Source organism: Protopterus annectens, chromosome 4.part1 (genome assembly GCF_019279795.1).
Source record: "Protopterus annectens isolate FY-2018-M chromosome 4.part1, PAN1.0, whole genome shotgun sequence".
In the NCBI taxonomy this organism is placed as follows: Eukaryota; Metazoa; Chordata; order Ceratodontiformes; family Protopteridae; genus Protopterus; species Protopterus annectens.
In genome coordinates, this window is record NC_056734.1 from 619,862,087 (window position 1) to 619,876,160 (window position 14,074).

Consider the following 14,074-nt stretch of genomic DNA (forward strand, 5'->3'; position numbering starts at 1 on the left):
TAAAACATTAATCTTATGCCAGGTACAAAAAGTGGACATTGAAAAAAACTTTTCTTTGTGTATCTGCCAAATGATGTTGACACAGCTGTTTTTGCTAGTGCAAACTGAGTCATAATTGCCCAATAGAATATGAACTCAGAGCCAGATTATGGTCAAACAGGGCCCTAGGCAGGGTAATGTAGTGGGGCCCCAGGCCATACCAGTATCCCATTACTTGGCTGTCTCTCTCCAGTTACCATAAAATACTGTTAAAACCTGTTAGTGTGCATAGTGTTTTCTTCCTTTCTTTTGCAACGATTGCAGAGATTTTGATTTTAATTTAAAACTTTCATCTCAATTTTTACAGCAAAAACATTACTGCCATTTGCTAAATAAAGAACTCTTACACTAAAAACAGGCAGCATGAACAGCAGGAAAATTTTCATTCCTTAAAAAGCACATTTCTTGAAAGAGCATCTAGCAAGCCATTAAACCACAAGAGACATGCTGGGGTTCCAAGTCAAATAGCATATACTGAAAAATAATTGGTGACTATGTGAAGGGTGCAGGTATTCAAAAGGCAATGTGTAACACATTTGCTAACAGTCTGGGACATCCCATTACATTGCAAGTCTCCCTTTCCAGGAGTAAATCTGGAGCAATGTCTGGTGAAGTGACTTTGACAGAGTCACACAAAAGACAAACTAAGGCAGAGGGATTCAAGTCCTGCACTACAGGAAGCAGCTCATTCAGGCTTATAACCTTAATAAACTGCATTAAGTGCCAGCACAGTGCATTTCACATCCAACTGCCTGCAAAACAACCTAAATTAAACATTTATAAATGCTTACAGCATTACGCTCATAGAATTTGTGTTGTCCATTTAATTCACATCTACATAACAAACACTCTGTCAAAAACAAGGAAACCAAGGATCATACCCAAAGAATATGACACAAATGAAAACAGTCCTGTTTACTACAACTGACTCTTTCCTTTACACTCATAACTACTCCTGAATGCAGGAACACGTGCGTGCACACACGCGCACACACACACACACACACACACACACACACACACACACACACACACACACACACACGCACACACACACACACACACACACACACACACACACACACACACACACACACATATGACATCAATCACAAGCCATTGCATGACAGTATACACATCAGATGTTTGCCTGCAATCAAGGAAATGGCCAAATAATGACCTAGAAGCCTATTTCAGCACACTGCTGTGAGAGCCATAATGTGCAATCTACTGTGCCCCACCATGTTCTACCCAACTCTTAGCTCAAGAATTGGAGATAAAGACAAAAAAATAAGGAACACATTTTAAATATTGTTATGTACATAGAATGTACTTAGGAAGTTGCTAGTATAGCAGCATTAGCAAGCATTTTCTGAACAATTTGTCATTATTTAGTGAATGCAGTCCACAACAACTTACCAGAAATGCACACTTTATGAGGGACAGACCCCAAGTACAAGGAAAAATCTCAAACGCACACACACACACACACACACACACACACACACACACACATAGGTGTGACCATCAGTACATCCACTTGTATGACTATAAACCTCAGTTATTACCTGAAATCAAGTGAATGAATAGGCACATAAATAATGGCCCATAAATGCATCTCAGCTAAATGCCATCAGAGCCTTACATTACAACCCATTGTCACTCCTCTGTGCCCTCTTAGATCAACAATTAAAAACAAAGACCCAAAATCAGAAAGAGATTTTAAATATTTCTCTTATATAGTTAGAAATGTGATAGACTAACAACACTGTTAAACATTTTCCGAAGGATGCAAAGTCTGAAACTCACATGCCTGTCATTATTTAGTGTCTAAAATCCACAACAATTTGGGAGAACTTCACACATTTAAAAAAAAAAAATGGATAAAAAAAAATTCAACGTTTTTACTCAAGAATGCTGATCAAGGCCACAAAATAAATAGGGATGAGACTATAATAGAAACGGGACAATTTTAATGTATTTATTTAATTTTATTTTGTTTCTAAACTTGGTAAATCTACTAGACAAAATGTTGCTTTTCGGGAAGTGACCTGCGAGAACTGTCCAGTTAATTGACTTGCTCAAATTCACACCATAGGAAAATTAAATTGCAAGGATTCAAACTACTGTACATTTGACAGCGGGAAGCCTTTTGTTAACAGCTCAGAGGCTTGAGTACCAGACAATGCTGATTTAATTAAAAAGTTAGCAGAACAACAGGTCTTACATGGATATGAATTTTCTTAACAATAAAACTGTGAAACTCTAATGACTGCCATTATTTATTATATAATCCTCAGTGAGTCACTAAAAATGTAGAATTTAATGAGGGGAAAGCAGATAGAGAAATATAAGACAAAATCAGTAATGTTCTGCAAAACTGAGTACAAATGAGAGGCTAGCCACTATATACTTCACTTAAAAAGTTGAAATAATAGCAGGTTTCTCATCAACATGCATTTTCTGAGCAATAACTATGAAACTATAATGACTGTCATTATTGACCGACTGTAATCTGCAATGATTTAGCAGAAAATCAAATGGTTTATGAGGGCCAATTCAAATATATGAAGCAATATCAGAGACATGAGTATTTACTTCTGCAATAATGAGAATTACAAAATTCTAATGATATTACTGCCATGCATAGCCAGTATATAGTACCTACAGAATGAACTTCATCCAGCAGGTGCCCTGCTGACCAAGGGTTAAGTTGCCAAAATTTAAATAATTAAATTGACACTAGGAGATCAGATTACTGTATCGATGACCTACAAGTTAAAATGTGTAATCCTCGCCTAGCAGAACGCTATTAGCTCTACTGTCTCCACCTACTACTAGGCTTCAATTTACAGGATGGATGCAACTGCAACTTGCAATTCCAGTCTACAACCTCAACAGCTACTTTTTAAAGGCAACAAGTTCTATTCATAAGTAAGACCATCCTCTGGAGCAACAGTAGGCACTGAGATGGTACACATCAGAGCCCTGCCTGTGGACTATAAATCTATTTTTTTTTTAATTCTTCTGAGGCCAATGGTGACTCAGCAACTTTCACTTTAAATGCATGAAATGTCAGCTGTAGTTTCAGCCCGAGCCTGTTGTTTGCTCCACTACCAAGTCCGCCATGAAAAGAGAGGAGGAACAGATCAACTGAACCAAAGGGGTTATGGAGAAAGTTAAAATTTTGTGATGATAGGGAATATCACCAATAGAAAGAATACATAAGTGATTAAAAAAAGGGTCACATTTTAAAGTACAAAAATGAAAAATGACACTGCCCACCCACCTCTTTCAAAGGGAAGAAGTCAAAGTTCCAAACCTAGGTAAGTTATGATGTTGAAAAAGACAAGGAAATACATCAAAACTCAAGAATACTATTGCTGCTAATAAGGGGGTGAGTGGGTCAGATGAGGAAAATGGGACTAGGTGAAATACCCTTGTTTTTAACTGTAGTGAAATGAGATGAGACACAGCCATCCAGCTAATACCTGGGCCTAGTCAGCAGCCTAGGTCACCTTATGCTGGATCTGGCCCTGTATGTAGCAGTTGTAGCAGCAAAGCTGGATTGCACATTTTTAACATGTATGGCAAATTTATATATATGGAATCTAGAGATGTCCTTTGTAAGGACTTATTGAATCGAGTATAACTTTGACACAGTTAGTACATGGAGTGTAGAGTAACTTGACAGTTTCAATGTAAATATTCTAAATACATTGTGTAATGAAGATATTACTTTGTATGACAGCCATGTTGTTATTCCTTAAGAGGGAAGTGATTTGATAGATGACAGACATGGAGAAAAAATATTGCTAAACCAGATTTATGCTTGCCATGATCTATTTTATGATGTCCATTTTTTTTTCATGTTTTACCAGTAGGCACCCTGGGATCTGTAATTTGCTTGAACAATTACTAATTCAAGAAGATGAGCTTATGTCTCATCAGAAGAATGACCCCTCAAAAGTGCATCACTGGTGTGTCTCCTCACCATGCTGCACTGCAGTGGAAGTACTAGACATGAATCAGTGCATCTAGTCAGGATGGATGATGTACCACTAATGTACAGAACACATATGCTGCCTTTTTTCTTATTTTAACTCTGAACTCCTGGAGTACAGAACTGGCTGTTCATTTACTCATTTGATTGTTCAAGAAACATTAAAGCTATTAGGTTGCTAGGTATATACAAGGTTAATGACCAAAGACACATTTTTTAAGACTAGCCATGCAATCAAAACATATCTGACCAGTTTAGGAACTTTAAGATTATTGAAAGGAGTATATGTATTTTAGGTATTGGATGTTTAAGCATGTTCAAGCTGTCTCTGTCCATTAGGAGCATAGGTGCTAGGCCAGGGGTGAATTTTCAATCCCCCATCCAATGGTCAAATTGCACCTGAATTGGGTTAGGGAAGAACTCTGCTCAAAATGTATGGAAAGCATTTTCCAAAGAAGGGATATTTTCTGAGATGCCTACTTGTTCCACCAACATGTCCTATTTATGCAACAAGCAAGGCTTAAGTCCTTATAGCAGATATTTCTGATGCTGTTTGTTTTCCAGATATGCAGAGGGTCCATCAGAGTAGGATCTATGTACGCCTTGTTTGCTAGGCACAGATCGCCTTTTGACAGTGTGTGGAAGACAGAGTAAAGGGATAGAACTTTGAGGTGATCTGTGTAGGACATACTTATCTCCTGTATCCGGTTTGTGAGGAACCTCTGTGGACATTCCAGTTGTTGCATGTGCCTTGTTAGGTACATACCAAAGGGGCATTGTACTCAATGGCTGGTCAGATGAGGGCTGTAAACACCAGAATGATGACTTCTTTGGACCTAGATGCTACACTATTGCTTATTAGTTGGGCAGCAAGGTTGTAGGCCAGGTTATTGTCTACATGCATCCCAAACTCCCTGACTACTGGATCTACGGTTAGGGGTGTATTGTCAGTGAGGTAGTTTCCAGGGCTAGTCAACTTCCCAAAGGATACTATTATGCATTCCTTGGCACTGAGTTTTAAACCATGACTCTTGACACCAGTTATGTGTCTGAGTCAGCTCTTCCTGGAGGATATTAACTTCTTGCAGAGATTCTATGATGCACCTAGTTTAATTGTCAGCAAACGTAGTCAGACAGAGGCACCAGACACTGGCCTTGACTTCAAAGAAGTAGATGCCAGAAAGGAACATACACAACAGAGACTCCTGAGGGACTCCACTGGTGACTGGTCTTTTTGTGGAGGTGGACTTCCCTATCCTAACTTCTTGGGGCCTATCTAAGGGCAACCCAGTTACCAAGCAGTTGACATACAGATTTTGTACAAAATTCCACGAGCTTGTTACAATGCCTGAGTGGGGTATTCTATTAAATGCCTTCTCCAGGTCAAGTTAGGCAATATGCACTGTTTTACCCTTGTTCATTCCTTTGGTGACATTCTCAAAGATGTCCACCAGGTTGAATAAGTATGATCTGCCTTTGATGAAACCAAACTGGACTGGATCCAGTGCCTAAAGATTTATTAAATCATTGTTAATCATTTCCATGATAATTCTTTCCATGGTTTTCATATGAGACTAGTTGGCTTATGGGTCTGTAGTTTCTGGGATCCATTTACAGTGGATATAAAATGTATACACACCCCTGTTAAAATGCCAGGTTTTTGTGATATAGAAAAATGAGACCACAATAAATCAATTCAAAACATTTCCCACCTTTAATGTGACCTATAACCTGTACAATTCAATTGAAAAACAAAAAAATCTGTTAGGGGAAAAATATAAAAAATAAAAAAACATACAAAAAGCTGGTTGCATAGGTGTGCACACCCTTAAACTAATACTTTGTTGAAGCACCTTTTGATTTAATTACAGCATTCAGTTTTCTTGGGTAGGGTCTATCAGCATGACACATCTTGACTTGGCAATATTTACCCATTCTTCCTTGCAAAAGCGCTCCAAATCTGTCAGATTGCAAGGGCATCTCTTGTGCACAGCCCTCTTCAGGTCACCTTACAGATTTTCTATTGGATTTAGGTCTGGCCTCTGGCTGGGCCATTCCAAAACTTTGATTTTCTTTTGGTGAAGCCATTCTTTTCTTGGTTTGGATGTATGCTTGTTGTCATTGTAGTGTTGAAAGGTGAAATTCCTCTTCATCTTCAGCTTTCTAGCAGATGCCTAAAGGTTTTGGGCCAAAAGTGACTGGTATTTGGAAATGTTCATAATTTCCTTCACCTTGACTAAAGCCCCAGTTCCAGCTGAAGAAAACCAACCCCAAAGCATGATACTGCCAACACCATGCTTCACCGTAGGGATGGTGTTCTTTTGGTGATGCAAAGTGTTGCTTTTGCACCAAACATACCTTTTGGAATTGTGGCCAGAAAGTTCATCCTTGGTCTCATCAGACCATAACACATTTTCCCACATGCTTTTAGGAGACTTGATGTATTATTTTGCAAATTTTAGCTGGGTCTGGATGTTTTTCTGTGTAAGAAAAGGCTTCTGTCTTGCAACCCTACCCAATAGTCCAGACATATGGAGAATACAGGAGATTGTTGTCAAATGTAGTACACAACCAGTACTTGCCAGAAATTCCTGCAGCTCCTTCAGTGTTGCTGTAGGTCTCTTGGCAGCCTCCCTGACCAGTTTTTGTCTTGTCTTTTCATCAATTTTGGAGGAACGTCCAGTTCTTTGCAATGTCACTGTTTTCCCATATTTTCTCCACTTTTTGATTACTGTCTTCACTGTGTTCCATGGTATATCCAATGCTGTGGAAATTTTTTTGTACCCTTCTCCTGATTGATACCTTTCAACAATGAGATCCCTTTGATGCTTTGCAAGCTGTCTGCAAACCATGGCTTTTGCTGTAGCAGGCAACTGAGTAAATGTCAGGAAAATTCTACTAGGACAGCTGAACATTATTCTTTAACTGATGGCAGGTGTGTACCCAAGAAGACTGAATGTTGTAATTAAATCAAAAGGTGCTTCAACAAAGCATTAGTTTAAGAGTGTGCACACACAACAAAGTATCAGGGTGTGCACACTAACGCAACCAGTGTATTGTATGTTTTTTATTTTTTATATTTTTTCCCCTGACAGATTTGTTTGTTTTTCAATTGAATTGTACAGGTTATAGGTTACATTAAAGGTCGAAAAAGTTTTAAAATGATTTATTGTGGTCTCATTTCTTTTATATCACAAAAACCTGGCATTTTAACAGGGTTGTGTACACTTTTTATATCCACTGTATGGCCCACCCTTATGCAGAGGAATGACCATTGCAGTTCTCTATTTGAATGGAATAAAGCCTGTCTGGCGGCTATGGATAGGTCATGCTTCATGCTATTTAGGAAGCATCTTGGGATATTACTGGGGTCCATGGATGTGGTACTCTTAGACTTAGAGATAGCATTCAGGACCTGCTCTGTAGTATATAGATGACATTAGAAGGAAGTATTTATTGAACAAAATAAATAAAAGGTTAAGCACTTTCATCTACAAAATGCTTAGACTTCATCAGAACACTTAAAATCACCCAGTCAACCAAATTTAAAATAACTGTCCACCAATCAAAATAACCACTCCAAAATACTTTACGTAAGTACATTGTGCTGTCTTAAGGTCAACCCTATGAATTCAGCCTGAACGAAACTAAATGGTTAAGTCATGCATGGTAAAATAAGTACTTATCTTAGTTAAAACAGTTCAGATATAAAAATAATGAATATTAAAGGTTCTCTTGTCATGTTAATTTCTAGGCCATTAAAACAGATGCATTTGTAATTTAGCTGTTCTCAAATTCAAAACAGTAGAAATACCAATATTATCATTTAAGCCTGGAAGTTTCCCAGCGTCCAACTTCAGTTGCCAAAGCAACTTACAATATTCAAATTTAGCCTCTCATAAACTTCCCCCTGGATCACAAACCACTTGCTCCAAGATAAAAAAAAACAAATTTGCTGTTACAGCAGAGCTTAGCATGTCTATAAAGGGCATTACTTTCCTTAAAGTGAGTCAGATCATATATATGTTCGTATATACGCTTCCTTATTGCCATATCAGTCTTGTCTACATAAAAGCTATTACAGGATGTACATCTAACTAAATAAACTACACCCCGAGTGTTACAATTAAAGTGTTGTCTGGGCTTAATAAACATAGCCCTTGTCTCTAAATATAATATATTAGTATTTGTCATATATTCACATTGATTGCAAAAACCACATTTATAAGACTCTGGTTTCTTAGTCATGTTATTGTTCAACCCCTTATCTTTTTTTTCCTTGATTTTTTAAAATCTCTTTCATGTTTCTGACCCTTTTCCTGACAAATGCAGGCCTATCTGGAATGACTTGCTTAATTTTGGGTACCTATCTTAAAACACCCATTCAGGTTGAATACATAGGTTTGACCTTTAGACAGCACAATGTATTTATATAAATTATTTTGGAGAGGTTGTTTTGATTGGTGGACAGTTATTTTAAATTTGGTTGACTGGGTGATTTTAAGTGTTCTGATGAACTCTAAGTATTTTGTAGATGAGAGCACTTAACCTTTTATTTATTTTGTTCAAAACAGCAAGAGGTTCTCCGGTTCGATTCTCGGCTGGGGTGTCTTCTGTGCGGAGTCTGCATGTTCTCCCTGTCATTGCGTGGGTTTTCTCTGGGTGCTCCGGTTTCCTCCCACATCCCAAAGACATGCTGTAGGTGGATTGAATACTCTAAATTGGCCCTAGGCATGAGTGCGTGCATGTGTGTGCCTTCCATGGAAGGTTGGGCTTCAGGCTGGCAACTCGACACCGTAAAACTCCACTGCTAATCATGAGTGGACAGGTGATCCGCTGTGGTGACCCGTAACTGGGAAAAAGCTGAAAGAAGAAGAAGAAAGATTAATTGATTTAACCCTTCAGTCTGCTGCAGTTTGCCATTTTGGACATTTTTTTGGTTTTGGCTGTGGATTTGGAAAATATAGATGGCATTTCCAGAGGTGTGGCTGGGTGGAAGATGGGTACAATTGGAGATGATTTTTGTCAGCCAGTAGATTTCCTATATATTTTGACACAGTGTAGGTGGCTTCATTTACAACTAGTTATTCACATTGCTGTGTGCTTCCTTTGAGGCTGCAGACATAGCTAAAGAAAGTCTTATGGTTGTCCTTGACATGCGAAGCTATTTGTACTTCAAACTTAACTTTGGTAGACTTGATTTGTCCTCTGAGTTGTATGTTTGGATTGATGAGAGATTTGTTTTGTCCTACTGGGTTTTGCACATCCTAACTTTTATTTATTTTATTATACAACCTATTTATGTTGGGATTCCGTCAGGGTGGTTTGTTTTTTACATTTTTTTTTTTTGTGCATGTGTTTATTCACAGTAGGCACAGCTGACTCGATGCATCTATTAACGATTGTGCAGGGGCTCTGTGAACAATTTTACATAAGCAGTAGTGTTTACAGGTTTTGGAGAGGGACTTCAAATTTTACCAGGTTACTACTTAATAGTAGGATGTTTACCTTAGAATAGTTCCTAAATGTTCCAGGTTGAGTAGGAATCTTGGGTTTATTTTTACTTCAACTGAGACAGTTTATGGTCCAACCTTACCAGAGAGGACATTACATGGAGGGGAGCTGCAATATTTTCACATGCTAGTGAGGATCAGCTCCGGTTTATTTGCTCCCCTAAGGGGAATATTAACTATCTTGCTGAGGGTATTTATGTTGGCAAAGTCTAGGAATCTGTGGGCCTGCATATTTGGGGTCATTATGATTCCCAGTTTACAGTGCAGTAGTTAAGGTCACCTGTAATAATACTATTGGGTTGAATGGTAAATAACTCCACTAAGTTTATGTATGTGTTATGAGGTTTCTGTGTTATAGAGGTGGACATATAGCTTGAAAGGATATTATATGAGACTTTGCCTATGCTGATTTGTACATGGAGAAGCTCAAATGTGTCATCCTGTTTGACCAGCCTTGAGGTATGATTGCTTTCTGGTTTAAATCAAGACACTTCCACTTGTCCAGTAGCTGGTCTAAATGTGTGGAAGGCATTGTAGCTTTGCACTACCCAGATGCTGTGCATGCCTTTAACCCATGTCTTGGTAACTACACAGATGAAACGACCAAAGCAGATGTCAAGATGATGCATGGACTGTTTATTGTTTGTAAGCGCTTTCGGTCGAGGTAATACCCCAATCTTCTTCAGACATACACAATTTTACAACCCTAAAGCCTTAAAAGCATTAAATAGATGACTGCATTTGTAGCTGGCTGTTTACAAATAATTTACAAATAATTTATAATTTATAATTTATAAATGACAAACATTTTAGAATTTTAATATTTTAATATTTTATTATTTAAAAATGTTTGATATTGAATGTGAAATATTAGTACATGAAGTGTTGGTTCAAAAGGTGTTTTGGAGAGTTCTGTTTTGTTCTGGTTTGTTCTGTTTTGTGTAAAAATTAGGTAATTAGGCAGAACATAATATAACATGGTTTAGTATACAAGAAATTTGAATTGTTAACAAATTTTATGGTATAACATCATCTGAATTTTAATGTTTAATGTGCAATGATTTTAACAAACAGTTTACTATGTATTTTTAAATATTTGTATTCATGGTTTAGGTTGGGAAAAACTGTAGCCTTTCTGTTAAGAATTTTAAGGTATTAATATAATTAATGGTTTAATTACTATTTAATTAGTATGTATTATTTAATTACGAGTTACATATTTAAAGAAGGCATTAGGGTTGTAAAATTGTGTATGTCTGAAGAAGGTTGGGGTATTACCTCGACCGAAAGTGCTTACAAACAATAAACAGTCCTTGCATCATGTTGACATCTGCTTTGGTCGTTTCTTCTACTTTTTGGATTCTAGTTTTTCAGTCTGTTTTTGTAACTACACAGATGTTTGCATACTCCAAGGTGAGGAAAGCTTGAAGGGAGTGGAGTTTCTTGTTTAGGCTCCTGGCATAGATCTATAACACCTTTACATTTTCTATAGTTGGTCTTGCGACATTGGAAGGTTTTTCAGTTTGGCATTGAGTAAAAAGGGCACATGAGGGAGGACAATATCTTAGCTAATGTATGAAAGCTTAGAGGAGACAGGTGCAGATCATAGCTGGCAAAGTAGTGTGGTCCATCAACCATATCCTCCTGTGCTAAGTATATTGTGCCCCATTGTAATGACACCAAAAAAAAAAACAAAGTCACTTACTAAAATCAATTATCTTCTGCTTATATTGTGGCATCATACTTGGAGAAGGTAGAATGCTGCTCAATGCTAGGCTCATACCTGCCTGGGACACATAATCCAAGAGGTCCATTATATCTCTCTTCATATACTCCATGGAGTTCTGTCTCAGGTTACTAAACCCACATAACATCTCAGGTCACTAAACCCACGTGAACTATGACAGAGTCATGCCGGTACTTGCTATGCAATAACCTGAGAGCTTCCATAATTTGGCTGATCTTGGCCCCTGATACATAACTGACCATGACTCTCACCTTAATTAGCCTGTGACTCTCACCTTAATTAGCCTGTAAGTAAGACATCTGTGTGTCTTACAACTGAGTCTCCTTTGACCAAAATGTTGGGTTGTGTGGTGGTATGCCTTATTTATTTGGAAGTTGAGACATAGCGGGATATGACAATATGTGTATTTGATGATGTCCTTCAAGAATGCAACTGCAGTCATAACATATGGGTTGTCCTGCCTCAGGCAGCCCTCGGTCAGCCGAATTCCAAAGTCTGGGTCTGGCGTCGGCTGGTGTCGCCTCCTCTCTGACGTCACAACGGCTGGAGTATAAAGGCATCGGCCGACGCCATCTTCTTCAGTCTTTCTTGCCGCGCGGTGCCCGAAGCAGAAGCAGTTCGCAAGTGCCGGTCGGTCAACTCCTGTGTTTTCAGTACCGAAGTCATCTAAAAGCTAAGTACCCCATTGGGGAACATTTTTTCTTGCCTCAGCCGATGTCAGAACAAATTGAGAAAGTTAATAATTGTTTGTCTTGTGGTAAACAAATACCTCATAAGGACTTCCATTCTTATTGCCTTCCTTGCCTGGGCCCAGACCACGACGTCTTGGCCTATGCTGCCTGTGCTTGTTTTAATAAGCACACTCTCAGGCACCAGGCAGAATTTGCCGAAGATTTCTTCGGTGAATCTTTCGCGTATATCATGCCGTCGGATCAACCGACAACTCAATCTGCCAAAAAACGAAAGGACCGGGACCGACATCCTCGGCCCGCGTCCACTACCGATGCCACTCCTAAACCCTCCGCTAGTGCTTCGGTCCCTTCGGAAGCGGTAATTCAACCACTCCAGGCTGACGACACAGCGTTAACGCGACCTTCGGTCTCGGAGATCTCTCCGGTACCGGTTGTTGATTTTCCTCCGGAAACCGAAGTTTTGGATCTACCCAACACCATTTCTGTAGACAAGGTTACTCCTGCACGTGGGGCTGCTAGGCCTCCTGTATCCATGTCCATCAAGGCCTTTGCACGTGCTAAGGCCGCCAGCCAGGCCAAGGCCCATCCTAAACCTGCTGCTCAGGCCCCTTCTTCTGATAAACAGATCATGTCTCTTGCTGCAGATCTTATTTCTCTTATCAGGGGGTCTCAGCCTCATCCTGACAGAGGTTCTCAGCCACCTGCAGAGAAAAGGCCCAGAACTGAGAAGGCTGACAACCTCTCTTCAGATGAAGCCTCTGGGGATTCTGAGCATTCTGATACCCAAGAAGAATCCTTCCAGGCCTACGAGGACTCTGATGCTGAGGAATCAATTCCCTCTGCCTCCCCTCCAGAGGATTTCTCGTTTTATGAAGTCCTGCACTCTGTGAGGGAACATTTTAAATGGCAGGGTCAGGAATTTTCTGATTCCAGGAAAAGGCTGCATACCTTCCTCAAACTTCCCCAGCACAGACCTTTAGCTATTCCTCCAGTTATGGATGTTTTGGATGATGTTTTCTCCGACTCCAGTGCTAACCCTGACTCTCTCCCCCCTGCTCCTGTCAAGCCAGACAGATATTATAGGGTCCCTGACACTCACAAGCATCTCTTTAGGGCCCACTCTGTGGATCTAGAAACTATTTCACAGGGCCCCAAGGGAATGGCTACTTCCACTGCTAAAAATCCTCTGCCAGCGGACAGGGAAGCTAGGTCCCTGGAGAGATGGGGTAAAAATGTTTATACCTCTACCACCCTAGCCATGAAGTCACTTAACTGCCTTTTTCACGTTTCAGTACCAGGATTTTTTACTGGATGATTTACAGAAAAAGTTAGCCTCTCCTGAGCCTATTGATAGAAAGGCATTGCAGGAACATATACATAACACTCAGCAGGTTAACAACCATTTTCTTCAGTGTGGTTATGATGCATTGGAAGCTTCTTGTAGGGCAGCTATGACTGGGGCTGTGATATGTAGACATGCTTGGTTAAAAGATCAGTCTTTGCCTGACCATGTTAAAGTAAAGTTACTTGATGCACCTCTGGAAAAACAGAAGCTTTTCAGTGCTAATGCACAAGATGTGTTGAAATCCATTGAGGAAAAAGCTAAGTCAGTACAGACAGTCAAGGATTTCCTTCAGGTTCAGCCACCCAGATTCAGCAGAAACTGGCCTTCAAAGAATTGGTCCTTCCCAGGCTCTGACAAGTTTCAAAGGGGAAAAAGCAGGCGTGCCCGAGGTAGAGGGCAATACCGAGGATCCTACAGGGGCTGCCAATGGCAACCTACAAATCAAAGAAGTGGCGCAGACAGCCCAGCTGCACCACAAGGACAATCACAATGACTTGATTTTCATACCGCCTACAAAGGCTCAAAGAGAAGCACCTTTGGGCGGAAAATTATCCTTATTCTCAAAAAACTGTCATATCTTAACCAAGGACAACTGGATTCTGGATTTAATAGACAAGGGTTACAGATTCCACTTCCATACTTTACCAATAAGACAAGGCATGCCAAACCTGCCACATCATCAAAGGGCAGAGGTACTCACTCAAGTTTCAAAGCTGTTAAGTATAAAAGCAATAG

The 14,074-nt window shown here is 39.5% G+C and overlaps 1 long non-coding RNA gene across 1 annotated transcript in view; it reads left to right on the forward strand.

Moving 5' to 3' along the window:
- Positions 1-14,074, forward strand: part of LOC122800995 — a 55,784-nt gene that overhangs the window by 842 nt on the left and 40,868 nt on the right. The gene's annotated exons all lie outside the window — the stretch shown is intronic.